General features: G+C 42.6%; 1 protein-coding gene across 3 annotated transcripts in view; it reads left to right on the forward strand.

Annotated features, from left to right (window-relative positions):
• Window positions 1-305: 305 nt before the first annotated feature.
• The window catches only part of THRAP3 (thyroid hormone receptor associated protein 3), a 51,538-nt gene continuing 33,808 nt past the window's right edge, over window positions 306-18,035 (forward strand). The window contains exon 1 of one of the 3 annotated variants that reach the window (XM_061596188.1): window positions 306-769. The gene's annotated coding sequence lies outside the window, so the exon portion shown is untranslated. The remainder of the gene's footprint in view (window positions 770-18,035) is intronic. The other 2 variants (XM_061596187.1, XM_061596183.1) reach the window with 2 other exon arrangements.

Below are 18,035 nucleotides of genomic sequence, written 5' to 3' on the forward strand. Positions count from 1 at the left end.
GCTTGCAGATGTATTGTTCCTAAAGCTGGCGTGAGGGTCAGCTGCTATTGTACTCAATAGGGCATCCTGGGCGTTTGCACTCAAGTGATATAAACTACAGTTGTTTGACATAATGAGTTCAGGATTAACGAAGTTGCCTAGTTGGTTTTTTAAAAGCAACAGCTGTGGAGTTTGTCACAAAGAGCTCCTGTCCTACAAAATCTAGCTGGCGTGGGGACGCACTTAAGTCCTGCGCTTGCTCCCTCATAAATCACCAGCTGTTCACTCGAAGCCCTCAGAGGGAGCCATTCCATCACTACACAGAAAAAAAAGCATCTCGAGAACGCGCTGCGCGGGGCCTCACGTCCCACGAAGCCGTTTCCCCATGCATTGGGAGTTGTAGTCCTTCCTGGGTGGATGCTTCCATGACAACCTGCCTAGTTTAGACAGAAAAGGAACTCCATCAGGCCAAAGAGCGGCTTTGACGAACGGGCGAGCGCCGGAAAAAAGGGGACGAGGTTGCCGAGAGAGAGCGCGCGCAACTATAGCCTGTGTGGCGGTCGGCGGTCGGTGGCGGGCTCCTGCAGAGAGGCACGCTGGGTGTTGTAGTGCTCTCCCTTAGAAGCCGCCCGTGGCAGCAAACGGGCTCAGGGACGCCGGAAGAACACCATCTCCCAGCAACCTCTTCGCCCTTGTAGGGATGCGCGCGCAGAGCGCCTGGGCCTGCAGCTGCTGTGGCGGTGATCCGTGAGGCAGGCAAAGGCAGGCGCGAGAAGGCCGCGTTTGAGCGGTGAGTGGGAGACTGGGGGCCGCAATATTTCTTTTTCCCTCCCCCTTAAGACTAAAAACGACACAAAACAAAAACAGATGGCGAAGGATTTTTGGTTTTACCTCACCCCGCGGCATTAGGGTGCGAACCGAGGGAGTGGGGGAGGGGATGTCGCGTGGTGTGAGAGAAGTCGGTTTGCGGTAGGTCAGAGGCCAAATGGAGGCAGCGGGGGCCGTTATGTTTATACATCGGGGCCTTTTTCTTGCCCTCGAATACCGGTTTGGAGACACGCGACAGTGCCTTTGGCGAGTCTCATCTAGAGGAGCCGGGCCGGGCCCCATCCTTTCCCCTCCCCCCCTGCCTCCGTCGGGCTTGGGTTGGTTTTTCTGAAAGGTCGGCGTGCAACGGGGTGGGGGTGCCCCCTTTGAGTCAGGCTTCATGACGCCCCACATCACTTGTGTGCAAAGCTTATTCTGTGTTTATTTCATCTTAACCATTTGCGTCTTGCCTTTTTTTCTTTAGCAAACGCTGAGGGCTGGCTTTCCAGTTGTTGTCGGGCCCTCCCAGTTCCCATCAGCCCCAGCCCGCATGGTCAATGATCGGGGATGATGGGAGTTGTAGTCCGACAGCCTCTGGAGGGCCACAGTTTAGCCATCCCTGCCTCCAGTCCAGAAAAAGAGGATAGAGGGGGAAAGAATATGCTTTCGTTACAGTTACATGAATTTAAGCTTAGTGTCAGGAGGAGGTGGAGACTAGAGGGAGTGTGTCAAAACTTTGTCGTCAAAATTTTCCCTCTTAATATTCCAACTTGCTGTAATTCTTGGGACTGATCATATGCAACTGTGCAGCAATGTAAAATAGGTGCCAGGTGGGCCCTGAACATGTGATGACTGCCTATTTCTTTCTCCTTAAAATGATGCTAGTCTTTTTTGGGTGGGTGGAGTTAAACTGATGGGATCTGCATGTGACTTTTAATTCCTCAAGAATGAAGTACCAAGGGGGAGAATTCCTATAAATGTAGGTGTGAAGGTGTTTTGGTGGTATTGCATGTCTTGAGATTGGTTTATACACTATAGGCAAGCTGAAGTATCTGTTTGTGAAATGCCCCATACATAATTTTCTTAATAGTGTGTTAATGGGATTTACTTTCTCTGTGTGTGCAAAAAAGAGAGAGCAAGCAGAAAAATGTAGTGTGCAGTATGTGGCTTTGCATTTTCTGAAGGTCCTGTTAAGAAAGGGCTACTGTAAGGTATGGAGTTCTGGTGTTTTAAGGAGGGGTTGAAAGTGTTGGTAAGGTGTGTAAGGGGAATTTAGCAGTGATATGGGTTGAAAAAAATGCTATATCTTTTCTCTGAAAACTTCCTAGCTAAAACTGCACCATTTAAAAAGTTAATTGGTATCATGAATTAACATAGTAGAAGCTGCATTAGGCAGCTGGAAAGGATAGAATACTTAGGAGAGTGCTATGACTTCGTTTGAATATAATATTTAAGCCACACTAAGGGCACTTTATTGAATTATTTTTCCTGTTCAAATATTTATTTCAGCTACTTATGGTATTGAAAACTCTTCTCAGATATTTTATGTGGCAGGTAGAATTAACATGGTGCATTCTATTAGTTTGGTTTACTAAATATAAGTACACATATTAACCATTGATTTAGGGCAGAAACAATCCAGGATGTTTTTAATTCAGATTTTTTTTTTGAAAACTCATGGAATTGATTTTGATTGTTTGCAAGGTTATTTGTATTGGAAATATTTCTTGTGCTATCTTTTGTTCTAGCACAGGCGGGCAGTACAGTAGGGCCCAGCTCATACAGCGGGTTACGTTCCGGACCCCCGCTGTAAAGCGAAAACCACTGTAAAGCGGATCCCATTGACTTACATTGACCAAAATGGCGCCAGGCGGCAAAAAACCGCCGTAAAAGCAGAACAAGTGCTGTAAAGCGGGGCCTTTCTACAATTCACAACCACTGTATTAGCGGAACACTGTAAAGCAACGCGCTGTAAAGCGGGGCCCTACTGTATTTTTTTGAGGTGGAGAGAATTTACAACTAATGCTGCAGAACAAAAAAAAAGCACCGCATTTTGGCAAGCCTTGTATGCTATCTAGCATGTAATGATAAAGACTTGTTTTTAAAAACTGAAATCAGTATTGCTGATCTACTATTAAAAAGCTTTTCCAGAACCATTTGTCAGGGAATTTCAGTTACTTGCAGCCTGATTTTATACATATTAACTCAGAAGTAAGTTGTAAGTCCCACTGAGTTTTTGAACAATATGTTTATTGTAAAGATTTTCAAATACGTAGAGTGACAGGACATAATGTCCAACATCACAGGAAAACATCCCAATACAATCATACAATAAATAAATGTAATAATAATGGGATAGGAGAGAGGTTGGAGAGCCAAGAGATATCATGATAAAGTATTGCTGAAAAAGAAAAGGGGCATATGAACAACATCATATTATATCATTATTTAAATTATACATTGCATAACATGCGAATGACAAAAAAGTACAAGGAATATTAGGGCAAGGTATAAAGAAGAGATGGTAAGTATAATTCTGGAGTTATTCAATCAAAAACATCCCTCCACAGAGAGTCATGGGTAGAGGGAGGATTCCAGTCATGTTCCTTTTTGCAACATAGCTAATAAACGCGAACCATTTTATGTGAAATGTATCCTTTCAAAGGATTAAGTCCCTCTGAGTTTAATGGGACCAATATCCATGTAACAGTGTGTAGGATTGTCCTTGGTTGATCTAACTCAGCCTTTCTCAGTCTTTGGTGCCCCATATGTTGCTGGACCACTATTCTCATAATTCCTGCCCCTTGGCTTTGCTGGCTGGGGCTTATGGGAGTTGTAGTCCAACAAACATTTAGGGACCCAAAGGTTGGGAAAGGTTGATCTTACTCACAATTGACTTCTCTGACTGCTAGTGGATCTTAATGCCTTTACTAGTGATCTTTTCCAATTCTGCTGCCTGAAAGCCTTTTAACAATGCTAGGGATTGAATCTTAGACCTTGTATGCAAGTAGGATGTCCTCTAAATGGTGACTCCTCCCATTAATTTGAAAACAAGTTGCAGTGGACTCAAGTCAATGAAAATTCTTGCCACAAAAAATGTAATGTCTTTAAGACAACACAAAACTCGTTCTCAGAAGACTTGTAATTCCTCCTTTGCTTATTAGTAGAAATTCTTTTGGACAGGAATGTAAACTTGGCATTGTACTGGCTCTTATAAATAGTAAATATGTACCTCTTATAGAAAATGGAAATATTGTACAACATATTTTCTGGTACAAACAAACCCCCAAATGTGAAGAAGATGCAAAATTGGTCCTTTTTCCTGATTACGTATTTAGTCTTGAAATTATCTTACCCTTAAGGAAATACTGTGGTGAGATTGAACTTCAAAGCTGGCTGGAAGAAAGCAATATCTAAAAAACTAATCTTGGTGAAGTAGTCTGCTCAGCCCAGGTACTCCTTAGTACTAAGTAAAATAGAAAGACGGGTTAAAAGGATACACTCTTGATTTTGTACTGTGGCCATACGTTGGAAACAAGGTTATTTAATGGTTTTTATTTGAGAACATGCTGATTTTTCCATCCAAGAATTTAAGCAAAAGCTGTATCTACTGCTATGTTGAGTCTCTCTGAACCCAGATACTGGTGGCCTAAAACAGTGGTTTAGGCTTTAAAATGAAATGAGCAGCATTTCACCACTTCCCTAAGAAATACACACCTTGTGCTTTGTCCTTTCTGCCAGACCTTGCAGCCTGCCCTTACATAAAAGCTGAAAACAGTCTCTGTGTTGAACATGCTCTAACGCATCACTGTACTAGGGAATGACTCGGGTCTTCGTGACTCCCTTTTCCTTGGAATTGTTAGTTGCTTTGTCCCAAGCCCCACATGTGATTTAGGGTTTGTAAAATATCACTTGTCACTTCATGTTGTTTCCAAGGATAAGAGTGACTGACAGTGCTGTATCTATTAATTTCAGTGTGTTCCTTGCCATGAGGGCATCTAATATACTTCATCCAGGGACTCACTGAGTGCCCTTCAACAAGTCACTCGTTGGGATGGTTCACATGTAGTACTAAACCATGGTTTGTTTAGTGTTATGTGCACAAGGAGGAAGGAGCATGAGCAAACCTCAGTTTTGAAATATGCCAACTGCAAACCATAGGTTATGAAACTGGCTTAACTAAAACTCTGGTTAGTTAAAAGCCCATGCTTTGAAGTTGGCTTGTTTGGAAATTGAGCAGAATTAGTTTTAAACCACAGTGTCTGGTTAGTAAACTGGGATTCTGTGAAACAAAATAAATGTGCAATCCTGAGACTTGTCTCTACTCCTTCCTGCTCAGACTCATGTTTTTAAAAGTAAATTGCAAAAATGTTTGAAACTGGGGTCCCTGGAGGCACATTTGTCGTGGGTAGTACAAAATGCCAATTTCACACAAGAAAAACTGTGATGGTCAGAACCCTGCCAGACAAGGCAAAACACCTATACACAGACCAAAAGGAAAAAAAGCAGACACCTCCAATCAAACAGCAAAAAAAAAAAAAAAAGCTCTCAATTTTTTAAAAATTGGGTGGGGTAGGGGGCCTTAGCAGTGTGAATGAGAACGTCTGAGAATGCCATGGTGCCCATTTTTGAAAGATAACGATCCTATCACCAAATGTGAATTACTAAAACTTTTATTAAACGAACAACCTGCAAGTTCAGAGAACGAAGAAGCAGGCCAGTTTTAATTTAATAAGAAATTAAATTCTCAGCCAATTTTATATTATGCAAGATTCACTTTTAAAAAAATTAATCCCTTTCATCATCACACCAGCACTGTGGGGTGGATCTTCATCAGATTTTGTATATTACAATGGTTGCGTTTGCCCATAATGCAAAAATCGTTTTAGTGCACCTTGTATCTCTTTTAATAAAATAGCCCCTAGTAAAACAGTTGCTGGGACTAAAGGTAGTTTTATCAGTGAAGTATTGCAAATTGTTCCCCCCAAAATCTGATACAATTTTCTCCATATTTTGACAATATCTCCAAGACTGTCTAGAAATAATTGTCACCTTTATATGAAATACACCATGATGAAATAATTAAAGGGGTTTCTAAAATATTTATATGTGTACTTGCAATAACGTAGAATTCTAAATAGGTAGCATTATGGTCATTATATGCAGGTGTTGCAATGGTTTTTATTAGTCAGATTGTCTTGGATGCCAGACCTTTGACTCCGACTCCTCTATTTTTCTACTGTCTGACTCCGACTCCTTCATAAATGGCAAATGTATATTAACTAGTAATAACAAGTTTACTGTTGTAAAATGGTAGCACAAGGCATTCATCACCACCACATGAATCCAGAGTTTGGAAAAGTTACTTTTTTAAACTACAACTCCCACGAGCCCAATCCCTGGGGCTGATGGGAGTTGTAGTTTAAAAAAGTAACCTTTCCAAGCTCTGGATTCACGTGGTGGTGATGAAATGCTTTGTGCTACCATTTTACTACAGTAAATTTGTTATTACTAGTTAATATACATTTGCCATTTATGAAGGTGTCAGAGTCAGTACATTTCTACCGACTCCACCCAAAATTGCTTACGACTCCGACTCCACAGCCCTGCTTGGATCAGCTGCCAAAACTCCACAAACTTCAATCCTTTTCTGTCTGAAAACAAGTTAATGGTGTAGTATCTCATAGGCGTTATTGAAAGTGCTACAGAGCTGCAAACTTAAACCAAAAAGCTATTTCTTGAGATGCCTCATTGCTATTTTCAGAAGTAATTGTTCTTTGTTGTGATGGGAAGTAGAGAGAGCCATTGTTCTGTTTGGGAGTGACAGAAAATGCTGAGGAGTGTGAAATAAGAGTTAATTGGCTTCTGTGAGAAAATTGCTGAGACCCCATCCCAGTCTGGATCTGCACTGTATTGTCTGCTGCTGATTTCTTACATATGCTCAAGGCAGTGTCCTCTTAGTGATTGGTTGATTTATTATTTAAAGCTGCTTTGAGTGTATTTTGCTATAAAACAGTCAGTTTCCAAATTCCCCCTTAGTGTGTCATCTTGGGCACAAATTTTATTTTCCATTGATGGACTGAATTTACCATTCTAATTCTCCCCCTCTTGTAGTTGTGTGTAATGTGTCCTTTGGAGAGTTTGGGAATAAATAAATAAATGATTTGGCTGAGTTTCTTCCCCATATTTCAAAAGTTTCTGTTGGTTAACTTGGCGATCTGGACAGTTCATAGTGATTGGAGTGGCAAACTTCTGTACTGTGACTGTTCTTAATTATTTTTTGGAACTGAAATAGAGAAGAAAGTGTGCTGTTGCCCCTAAGCAGCTGAACACATGTCATCAGTGGCCATCAGCACGTCTTGTGGCAGTTCATTCCATACATTGTGTGTTGTGTAAAGTACTTTATTTTGTATGCATTCCATTGGATAACCCTAATTTCTATATGAGATGGGGAAAATATGCCGCCTCTTCCACACCATGCATGATTTTACAAACCTGTATCATACTTCCCCCTATCTCTTTTCATAAACCAAAAAGCACCTAATACTTTACTTTTCATTGTAGGGAGGATGCACCAGCACCCTTATTGTTGGTCCTTTCCTGTAACTTTTTCAGCTCTGATATCCTTCTTTAATTTGGCTGTAGGCAACCAGAATATGTTCTGCAGAACCTCTAAGCTAGAGTGTCCTAGCTATATCTTCATGAAACAGTTGGAGCAAATTGCTCTAAGACTAGAGACCCACCAAGATTTGCAGCAAGACCAGATTCCCACTACATAGCCTTTAGGGGCTATGTAACATGGATAAAATCTTTAAGTCAGACTCATAAGGGCATACAAAGACTGTGCTGGATTGGACCAAAGGGCCATTAATTCTTACAGTGGCCAAACAGGTGAGAAGCCACAAGTAGGACGTGAACACAACAGCATTTTCCCCACTTGAGCTCCCCATCCATTAGTGTTCAAGGGCATAGTGCCTCCAATACTGGAAGTAATACAAAGCCATCATCATGAATAGTAGCCATTGATAGCCCTATCCTCCATTAATTTGTCTCATCGCCTTTTTAAAGCTGTCCAAGTTGATGGCCACCATCCTGTGATAACGGAGTTCACAATTTAACTCTGTTCTGTGTGAAGAAGTACTTTCTTCTGTGTGTCCTGAACTTTCCAATATCCAGCTTCTTTGGATGAGCCTGGGTTCTAGTATTATGTGAGAAGGAAAAAACTTCATCCACTTTTTCCAGAGCATGTATAATTTTATACACCTGTATCATGGTACTCCCATTCTCAGTCAGAGGCCACTGGAGCTTACAGGAATGGGTTAACTCCTCCTGAAGGCAGAGTCAAACTTTTGAAAAAAGTGTTAGGTAGCGGCCAGCCGGAAGGGAAGGAAACCACCCTTTAACTGCCAGTCTTGACTCTGCCTCCAGCGAATTCACAGAGTCAACTGTTCCCCATAAGGGATACTGGGGGGGGGGAGTTTATTCTTTCCTCTGCAAGAGAGGGGAAAAGCAACAGCTTCCTTCTCTTTCTAATGATGCCTGTCAGTGATTAGGCAGCAGACGGGGGAAGGAGAAGCGCTGCCTAAGCGCTTTGAAGCCCCTTGGCAGGTCAGTAGCCGGGACTCATCCCAGGCCCCTACCTTGCTCCATTGTAGGCCTTCTCCCTGAAACGTACGAAGACTAGGGGAAGAGGCCAGATTAGACGTGGCACCCCAGCACCTGGCGGTTTCTTTTGGAGGTAGCCAGGAGTCATCCCAGGTCCCTCCTTTGCCGTATTGCAGCCTCCGCCACAGAGGAGAGCAGAGAACCCTGGGAGCCGTGCAACCAGAGGTAGCCGGGGAACATTCGGGGGCAGAAAACCTCTTCCTTGCTGCACCAAAGGCCCTCTGGTATCGGTTGGTGGAGGCGCTGGCTGAAGCAGTGTTTCCACGTGGCTTGGGGGGTAACCCGTAGCTGTCCTGGCCCCTCCTGAGTCTATTTTCTGCTGTCGCCAGGTCTTCTCAGTGGGGGAATGGAGCGAGCTTTTATGTTTGGGGGTGGGAAAGGAACTGTGCCACAAAGCTGAGGTGGGGGCAGCTCTTCTTTGGTCTCCCTGAGATCTGGACAGCAGTAGGCTTTGGCCCAACTAGCCCCCGCAGTAGCAACCACTGCACGAGGCTTTTTGCAACCCCCCCCCAATTACTTATTTAGTCATGGCTTGCTGGGGAGAGCATGGCCATCAATCTTCAGTGGAGGAAGAGGTCATGTCCCTCAGTGGGGGGGAGAGCATTGCCAAGGGGACAGTCCTCTCAGCACACCTGCCTCAGTGGCAGGTGTGATTGTCTTCTCCTCCTGAGGGGATGCCTCTGTCACGGGTTCCCTACAAATAGCCGAGATGGGGGGTGAGCAGGAGTATGAGGCAACGGCCCCAAGATCCTCCAGGAAAGTAAGACATCATTCTTGTCATTCATCTGGAGACATGACATAGTCATCTGTGATGGCATGGCTCAGTAAAGCAATGATGAGGGAGGCAGGGGCTTCTTTAGCCAAGCATTTAGCCCGTTCCCACAAGAAGAAGTGAACCAAACATGGCAGGGTATGCTCACCTTCGTCTTCCTCCGTGGTATCCTATTCTGTGTCTTCTTCATTGGGCACTAGCCCAGTTAGAAAGAGGGGAAAGAGTAAACGCAAGGGCTCTTGCAAGTCCGGTGCAGAGGGTAAAAGACATACTTCTGGGACACGGAGTCCCTCCAGAGACCTCTCAGCCCTGATTCCTTAGGGGCAGGCCAACTGCATTCCTCAGGAGCAGAGGATTCAGAAAGGGAAGAAGGGGAGTTGTCAGGGGATGATACCCCACTTCCCTTTTCCACCCACAAGAGGCTATATTTGCCTGATACCTACCCTGTTCTGGTCACCAAGGCCATGGCATGTTTTCAAATGGAACTACCCAAGGAGACCTCTACCCAAACAGACGTAGAGGAGAGGCAATGAAGGTCTGCAGATGTCTTCCCCAGGATGGGAAAAAATCTCACCAACATTCCTTTCCCTAAATTCTTCAAGGACGTAGTCAAAGGGGAATGGGAGCAAGGTCCCAAACCCAAGAAACCTCATATGTTGTCTAGGAAGCTATCCAGCTTTCCTACGTCAGTGATGGATAGCCTGAAGGTCCCAGCCATAGACAAGCCAGTATTTGCCTTAGCGGCCAAAATGGCAATCCCTAAGGAAGGGAACACTTTGTCCAACCTGAGCACAGGCGCAGTGATTCCATGCTTAGACGTGTGCATGAGGCTTCGCCCCTTTCCTTTTTTTTTATCATTAATTTTTATTCAAATTTTCAAAGACAAAAAACAAAACAAAACAAAAACAATTAAACAATAAAATAAAATGTTGACTTCCGATTTGTCGCAGATCAGTTATAGGTCTACAATATATAACAATCCGGTCTCTAAAATTATATTATAAAATCACTTTCCTCCAGTAGTTATCTTAATCAATCATCAAATCTCATAAACATTACTTTATTCTTTCCACAAAAAGTCACAAGAGAGGTTTCAATTCCTTGAGAGATATATCTTTCAATTTTTCTCCAAATAAACATGTCGCTTAATCCATCTGATTCAAATCTGTTAGGCCCAATAATTTCAATAGCCATTCTTCCATTATCTATATTAATTCCATCTTCCATCTTCAATAATCCTGTTAAGTCCAGTAATTTCAGTAGCCATTCTTCCATTATCAGTATCCCATAATAATCTTGTTGTCATAGCCATAGTCCAAATAAACATATTGATTAATCCATCTCGTCAAATGTGTTAGGTCCAATAATTTCCATAACCATTCTTCCATTATCAATATTAATTCCATCTTCCATCTTCAATAGTCCTGTTAAATCCAGTGGTTTCAGTATCCATTCATCCATTATCATTATCCCATGATGATCTTGCTGTCATAGCCATAGTCATATAACAAGAGTCTGATGGGAATTTCCCCCATCACAAATATGTCCTTGCCATCAATTCTGAATATGTTGCTGAAATATTGTTGTAAAGTCACACCTCTCCTCTTCTTTTTTACAAAATGCACTGGCTCATCTCTTAAAAGTTTTTCCATTGTCACATATTTGTAGTTAATTCCATAAATTTTTTCTATGTCAAGCCCCATCACATCATTCCAGTCAAGAATTCTGAATATGTTGCTGAAATATTGCTGCAAAGTCATATCTCTGTTCTTCATTTTTACAAAATGCACTGGCTCATCTCTTAAGAGTTTCTCCACTGTCACATATCTGTAGCCAACTCCATAGATTTTTTCTATGTCAAGCTCCATCACATCATTCCAGTCCAGAAAATTATCCAAGACATTGATAACTTTACCACCAAAATCTTCATTAATTTCTTCAGAGACAACGTTGAATTCCAAACAGAAAACTTTATTTCTAACATCCATAAACTCCAAATCTTTTTCCAATTTCACATTTGTTCCAATCTCCAGGGCTTGTAGCTTCCCTTTAATTTTTCTTTTCTCATCTCTAATCCCATCAAACTCCTCTCTCACAGAATCCCCTATTTCTTTAAGCTCCTGCATCATTTTGTTAAATTCAATTTTCATCTCCTGTCTACCCTGTCTCAGGGTTTGTTTCGTTATCTCAATCTCACCCATTATTTTCTGAAACATAATTTCTTCCATGGTCTCAATCACTTTCCTGGTTGCCATTCTTAAAACCACAGAAACAAAAATTATTTCAGCCACAATTGGGTTAATATTCCAGGCTTGATGACATCACAGTGTAGACAGTACAGCCTGCCTTATCTTTTATGTGTTCAGGAATACAAAACAAATTTAGTTCCCAACATCAAAACAATTAGTGGCGTCGTGAACAAGCAGATTCGTCAAAATGAAATAGACCAAAAAAAAAATTTTTTTTTCCCTCCTCGAAATAGAAATCCCTCTTCTGTTGGTATCTTTAGAATGCACCTCCAGGACAGCTTTTTGCAATAAAAACAAATATAAGCTTTTTCGATTTCTTTCCTCCTTAATTTCGTGAGTGAAAGAGAAAAGCCATAACTCACCCAGAAGTTCTTCACAGCTGATTCATTGACAAATCTCTTTTTTGCTGCAACAATTTAAACCAAGTGAAAAAAGAAAATAGAAAGAAGGATGCTTGTCTGCCTGTTAGAGTCCGTTTTTCTTTAAAGAAAAGATAAACGTGTCGCTGTAATCAGCTAGAGCTTGATGAAAGTCCGTCTGGCATTGCAGTTTGAACCTTCTCTCATAAATAAATGAAATCCAGTCCTCCCCACAAAAACAGGCTTTGTGGTTAATCTCTACGTTTCTCCCTGCCCTGGAGAAAATCTTTACCAGTCAAAAAGAACGTTTTGACTGATTTTAAAGCGGAAAAAGCTTCTTCTGAGACGAGAGCTCGACTCAGAGGCAGCACAGGCAAAGCAACCCTTCCCGGAAGTCAGGCTTCGGCCCTTTCCATGAGGGTGTCTACAGCTGATTCCTTTCTAGCTTGAGCTTGGTAAAATGGGCCAGGACGCTCATGGAGGAAGTCCTTCCCGATGCCAGGCATGTTAAAGAAGACCTTACCAAACTAGCCAAGACTGCAGAATTCCTGGCCAATTTGTCTCTGGATAGCTTACAGTAATCAGCTTGTGCCTTGGGATACTCCATGGTGGTGAGGCAGAACATATGGCTTAAGCAATGGGAGGTAGATCACCTTTCCTGCATTCCTGGATTCCTGCATTGATCAGGGGGTTGGACTTGATGGCCTTATAGGCCCCTTCCAACTCTACTATTCTATGATTCCAAGACCAGCATGTCAACTCTCCCTTACATTGGGGTGGGGCAGCTTTTCGTCAAGTTCCTAGATCGTCACCTGGTGGGGACCAAGGATAAAAAGAAGGCCTTGCGTCCTGCTAGGAAGAAGGAAGAGAACAAGGCTCAAAAGAAATACGAACAATTCTTTCGTCCTGAAGGATACCCCTCCACTTATAGAACCAACAGACAGTTTCGGGGCTTCTGGAATTCATCATGGAATGCTTCACATCAGCAGCATAGAGCCAGCACAGCAGGTGGCAACTTCAGCAGACATCAGGCTAAGTCCAACCCCAAGCAGTCCCAGTCATGACGCTGTGGGGCCCCAAGTGGGGGCCTTGCTGCAGTTATCTGCCAACATTTAGGCAACCTCCACATCTGATAGATGGGTACTAGAAACAATTATGAAGGGGTATTCCCTGGAGTTTTCAATCATTCTTGGAGATAAGTGGAGGCCCAGCACTCCCATCACACAACCCAGAAAAACGGCAGAGAACACTAGATGCTATAACACATTTCATTTATATAGGCACCATAGAACTGGTTCCAGAACTCCAACATTCCTTTGAGGTCTTCTCTGTGTTTTTTACAGTGCCCAAGCACAATGGAGACTACCGTGCTATCTTGGATTTGAAATTCCTGAACCAATTCATCCAACCCAGGAAGTTCAAGATAGAGATCCTCAGGTCAATTGTGGATGCGATTCAGCCAGGAGATTTCCTTTGGCCTGTTGTGAGAGCCAGTGTGGTGTAGTGGTTAAAGTGTTGGACTACAACCTGGGAGACCAGGGTTCAAATCCCCACACAGCCATGGAGTTCACTGGGTGACCTTGGGCCATTCACTGCCTCTTAGCTTCAGAGGAAGGCAATGGTATACCCCCTCTGAATACGCTTACCATGAAAACCCTATTCATAGGGTCGCCATAAGTCGGGATCGACTTGAAGGCAGTCCATTTTTTTGTCCATAGATCTCACAAAAGCATATCTCTGTGTCCCGATTCTACCCCAGCATCGCCGGTTTCTGCTTTTTGTCAACGATCAACATCAGTACCAATACAATGCCATCCCATTCGGCCTCTTACCTGCCCTTTGCATGTTCACAAAGCTCATGGCAGCCATAGTGGGGCGCCCAAGAGGTGCATGCATATGTATATCTGGGTGACCATCTGGTTTGAGCACCATTGATTCAGGAGGCAAAACAGTGTGGTGACTACCATCAGCTGCTTAGAAGACCATGGATTTGTCATCAACAAGGCCAAGAGTCATCTGATACCTATGCAGTGTCTACAGCATCTGGGGGTGGTGATAGACACCGTTCAGCCTAAGTTGTTCCTGTTGGCGGGCAGGATATCCAAGATTCATGGTCAGCTCCTCACCTGCTTGCACATCCACCAGGTCCACCTGATGGACTTAGCCAAGCTACAAGACTCCGTGATAGCAGCCATCCAAGGCACCAGGCAGAGAAGAAGTAGGAGAGTAGGCTGTGTCTTAGCACTCCAGGCAAATTATTCAGACTGATAAGATAGTTGGGCTGCAAATGCTTTTTAAGACCTGGTGTGTTCTGTGAGGCCTGGAAAGTCAACTGACTCAGACTTAGGACTGCAGTCTAGAGGGCCCCTTATCTGAGAGCTCACTAACGTGCTGGACACCCTGGTTCAAGACCTACCCACTCCCCTTGGCACCTTACAGCTATACTTATAGGATGATGTCACCGTGTCTCTTTGGGGAGGAAGACTTGAAGATTTAAGTGTCCAGAACTTTCCAGAAATGTTCTGGTTGTAGCTAGAATAGATAGAATAGAATTCCTTCTTTGCACCTCGGTCAACTGACTGAAGTAAATTTCCAAGAGAAGAGCTATGGATTTAATTACTCATCCAGTTTAGAGCTGTCCAGAATATAATAGTTCTACATAAAAAGAGACTGCTGAATTGAGGGGACTGCTGCAGGCAGTTCTTCAGAAGCTGATCTATGTCATATAGCTAAAGGGAATAAAAATACAGACTATCTCTTCCCTCAGATCTAAATATTTCTTGTGTTCTGGCATGGATTCTGGGTACTGCTGTTGGAGTGAGACAAGCAGATTCTTCACCATAGCAACAGCAGTCCAGTTTGCAGAATGCTTCGCAACATACAGTTTACTCACTGATTTTATGGTAATAACTCATCAAACCATAAGTCGTTTTGCTGCCACGCCGGCAGTTGACCTGTATTACATGTGAGATTACAGGCATGTGCTTCCCCTTTCCTTGAAGGTATAACACTGAATAAAGCCTCAGTTCTGAAAAGTTATTTGCTTGTTATATGGTGATGGTGGTTTTATTTATTTATTAGCTTTTTTGCACATGCATAGTGCTTTACAAGTTTCCTTCTTGTTCATTTATTTATTTATTTATTGCATTTGTACACCTCCCCATAGCCGAAGCTCTCTGGGCGGTTTACAACAATTACAACAATTGTTTGTGCCTGGTTCTGCGAAGTAGATTGTTTACAGTTCCCATTTTTACAGATGAAAACTGAAGCTGTATGACTTGTCACTGTGTGAGAAGAACTGGACCAACATCAGTGTTGTTTTGACTTAAGTCATGATTTAGACTGCTTCGCTGAAGGACTCGATTTTAATTATTTAAATCACTAGTGAGGAAGAGTCTGTTTAATCATCATTCCATAGTAGAACTACGTTATTGCTTAATATGACCTTAATGGATATTCAGAGATGTAGGTTTCATTAGAAGGTAGGTATACACTAAGCAATTCTAGATTGTTTAAATGGGATTATAATTTGATCATTTTAATATTAAAGCAGAATGAACTTGTGAAGTCATTCAGGTGAACCAGCTACAACTATTAGGATGTTCAGATGACTGGAGGCTAATGTTGTCCCTATCTTCAAAAAGGGCAAAAAGGAGGAACCTGGGAACTACAGACCAGTCAGCCCGACATCAATCCCTCTAAAAATTCTGGAGCATATTGGCAATCTGTAAGCAGCTTGAAGACAATGCAGTGATTACTAGAAGCCAACATGGATTTATCAAAAACAAATCCTGCCAGACTAATTTTACCTGATTTTTTGATTGGGTAACCTCCCTGGTAGACTGTGGGAATGCTATGGTCATAATATGGTCATAATATAGCTGGGGGTGCTCCTGGATCCATCTTTGTTGCTAGAGGCCCAGGTGACCTCAGTGGCTAGGAATGCCTTTTACCAGCTTTGGCTGGTGAGACAGCTGCGGCTGTTTCTGGACCGGGATAGCCTGACCACTGTTGTCCATGCACTGGTAACCTCTAGGCAGGATTATTGTAATGCGCTTTATGTGGGGCTGCCCTTGAGGTTGGTCCGGAAGCTGCAGCTGGTGCAAAATGCGGCGGCGAGACTGCTCATTGGAGCAGAGTATCACCAACATGTCACCCCACTGCTGAAAGAATTGTACTGGCTGCCCATTTGCTACCGGGCCAAGTTCAAGGTTCTAGTTTTGGCATACAAAGCCCTATACAGCTCGGGACCAGGATACCTGAAAGACCGTCTTACCCCTTATATACTCAGTCGATCACTGCGCTCTGCAGGTGAGGGCCTCCTGTAGATACCATCTTATCAGGAGGTTCGTTCTGCACAATATAGGAAATGGACCTTTAGTGTGGCAGCACCTACCCTGTGATAATTCCCTCCCTTTGATTATTAGGCAGGCGCCATCTCTGCTATCTTTTCGGCACCTTTTGAAGACTTTCCTCTTTCAACAAGCCTTTTAAGTTGACACCTATCCCCCCAGTCAGCATCTGTGTCAGAATTGTTTAATATGTTTTTTAATAATGTTTTTAACCCTTTTTTAAGGTTGTTTTTTAAAATGTTTTTAATGCTGTTTTGTTTTAATGTATTTTAAGATCTGTTTTTATGATGTTTTAACATTTTTTTTAGTGCTTTGTTTGCTGCCCTGGGCTCCTGCTGGGAGGAAGGGCGGGATACAAATTAATTAAATAAATAACTATATCTCAAAGCTTTTGACAGAGTGCCCATGATATTCTGATTAGCAAGCTAGCTAAATGTGGGCTGCATGGAACAACTATCTGGTGGATCCACAGTTGGCTACAGAATCTTACTCAAAGAGTGCTTATCAATAGTTCCTTCTCAAAGTGACGGGGAGGGGATGAGCAGGGTACCAACTGCAGGGCTCGGTCCTGGGCCTAGTGTTCTTCAACATTTTTATTCATGACTTGGATGAGGAGCTGCAAGGAACACTTATCAGATTTGCAGATGATATAAAATTGGGAGGGATTGCTAATACCCTGGATGACAGAAACAAAATTCTACACCTAGGAAAAAGAAACCAAGTGCACAGTTATAAGATGGGGGATACTTGGCTCAACAATACTACATGCGAGAAGAACCTTGGAATTGTTGATCACAAGCTGAATATAAGCCAACAGTGTGATGTGGCTGCGCAAAAGGCAAATGCTCTTTTAGGCTGCATTAACAAGTGTAGTTTCCAAATCACGCAAAGTATTGGTTCCCCTCTATTTGGCAGTTGTTAGGCCTCATCCTGAGTACTGCATCCAGTTTTGGACACTGCACTTTAAGAAGGATGCAGACAAACTGGAACAGGTTCAGAGGACGGCAGCAAGGATGATCAAGGGACTGGAAACAAGCCCTCTGAAAAAAACTGGGCATGTTTATTCTTGAGAACAGTGAGGGGAGATATAATAGCACTTTTCAAGTACTTGAAAGGTTGTCACACAGAGGAACACCAGGATGTCTTCTTGATCATTCCAGAGTGCAGAACACGGAATAATGGACTCAAGTTAAAGGAAGACAGATTTCAGCTGAACATCAGGAAAAACTTCCTAACTGTTAGAGCGGTATGACAATGGAACCATTGACCTAGGGAGGTGGTGGGCTCTGCAACACTAGAGACATTCAAGAGGCAGCTAGATAGCCACCTGTCGGGTATGCTTTAAACTGGATTCCTGCATAAAATGGGGTTGGACTTGATGGCCTAAAAGGCCCCTTCTGCCTCTATTATTCTATGATTCTAATCATGGTATTTTTGTCATGATGTGCCAGAATCACCACTACCAAACAGTCTTCTAAACAGTACTACTGTAAGATTTTTTATTTTTCTGGTTAGTTTTCTTCTTAAACAACAACATTAACAAAACATGCACATGGATTTTTAAAAGGTTAAGTATTTCAGTTTTATATATATAGACGTTCTTTAAAAAAAGAAAATTTAGGCAATTTCAACCAAGTCAGCATGAGAAACGTAAAATATTGGGTGGTACAGTTAACTCAGTTTTCTTCACTGTTGTCTTCCTTGTTCATTGTCTGGAAAAGAATACAACCCTTCCTCCTTTTTCAGTTCCAACTTATTTCTCAATTTAGAATGAAAGGCCAAAAGGAAGAAAAAAACCCTCTGTACCTGCAGAAGAGGCTACTGTTGTGAAGAGCTGGATTACCACTTCAGT

This window comes from Rhineura floridana, chromosome 15 (assembly GCF_030035675.1).
Source record: "Rhineura floridana isolate rRhiFlo1 chromosome 15, rRhiFlo1.hap2, whole genome shotgun sequence".
NCBI lineage: Eukaryota > Metazoa > Chordata > Lepidosauria > Squamata > Rhineuridae > Rhineura > Rhineura floridana.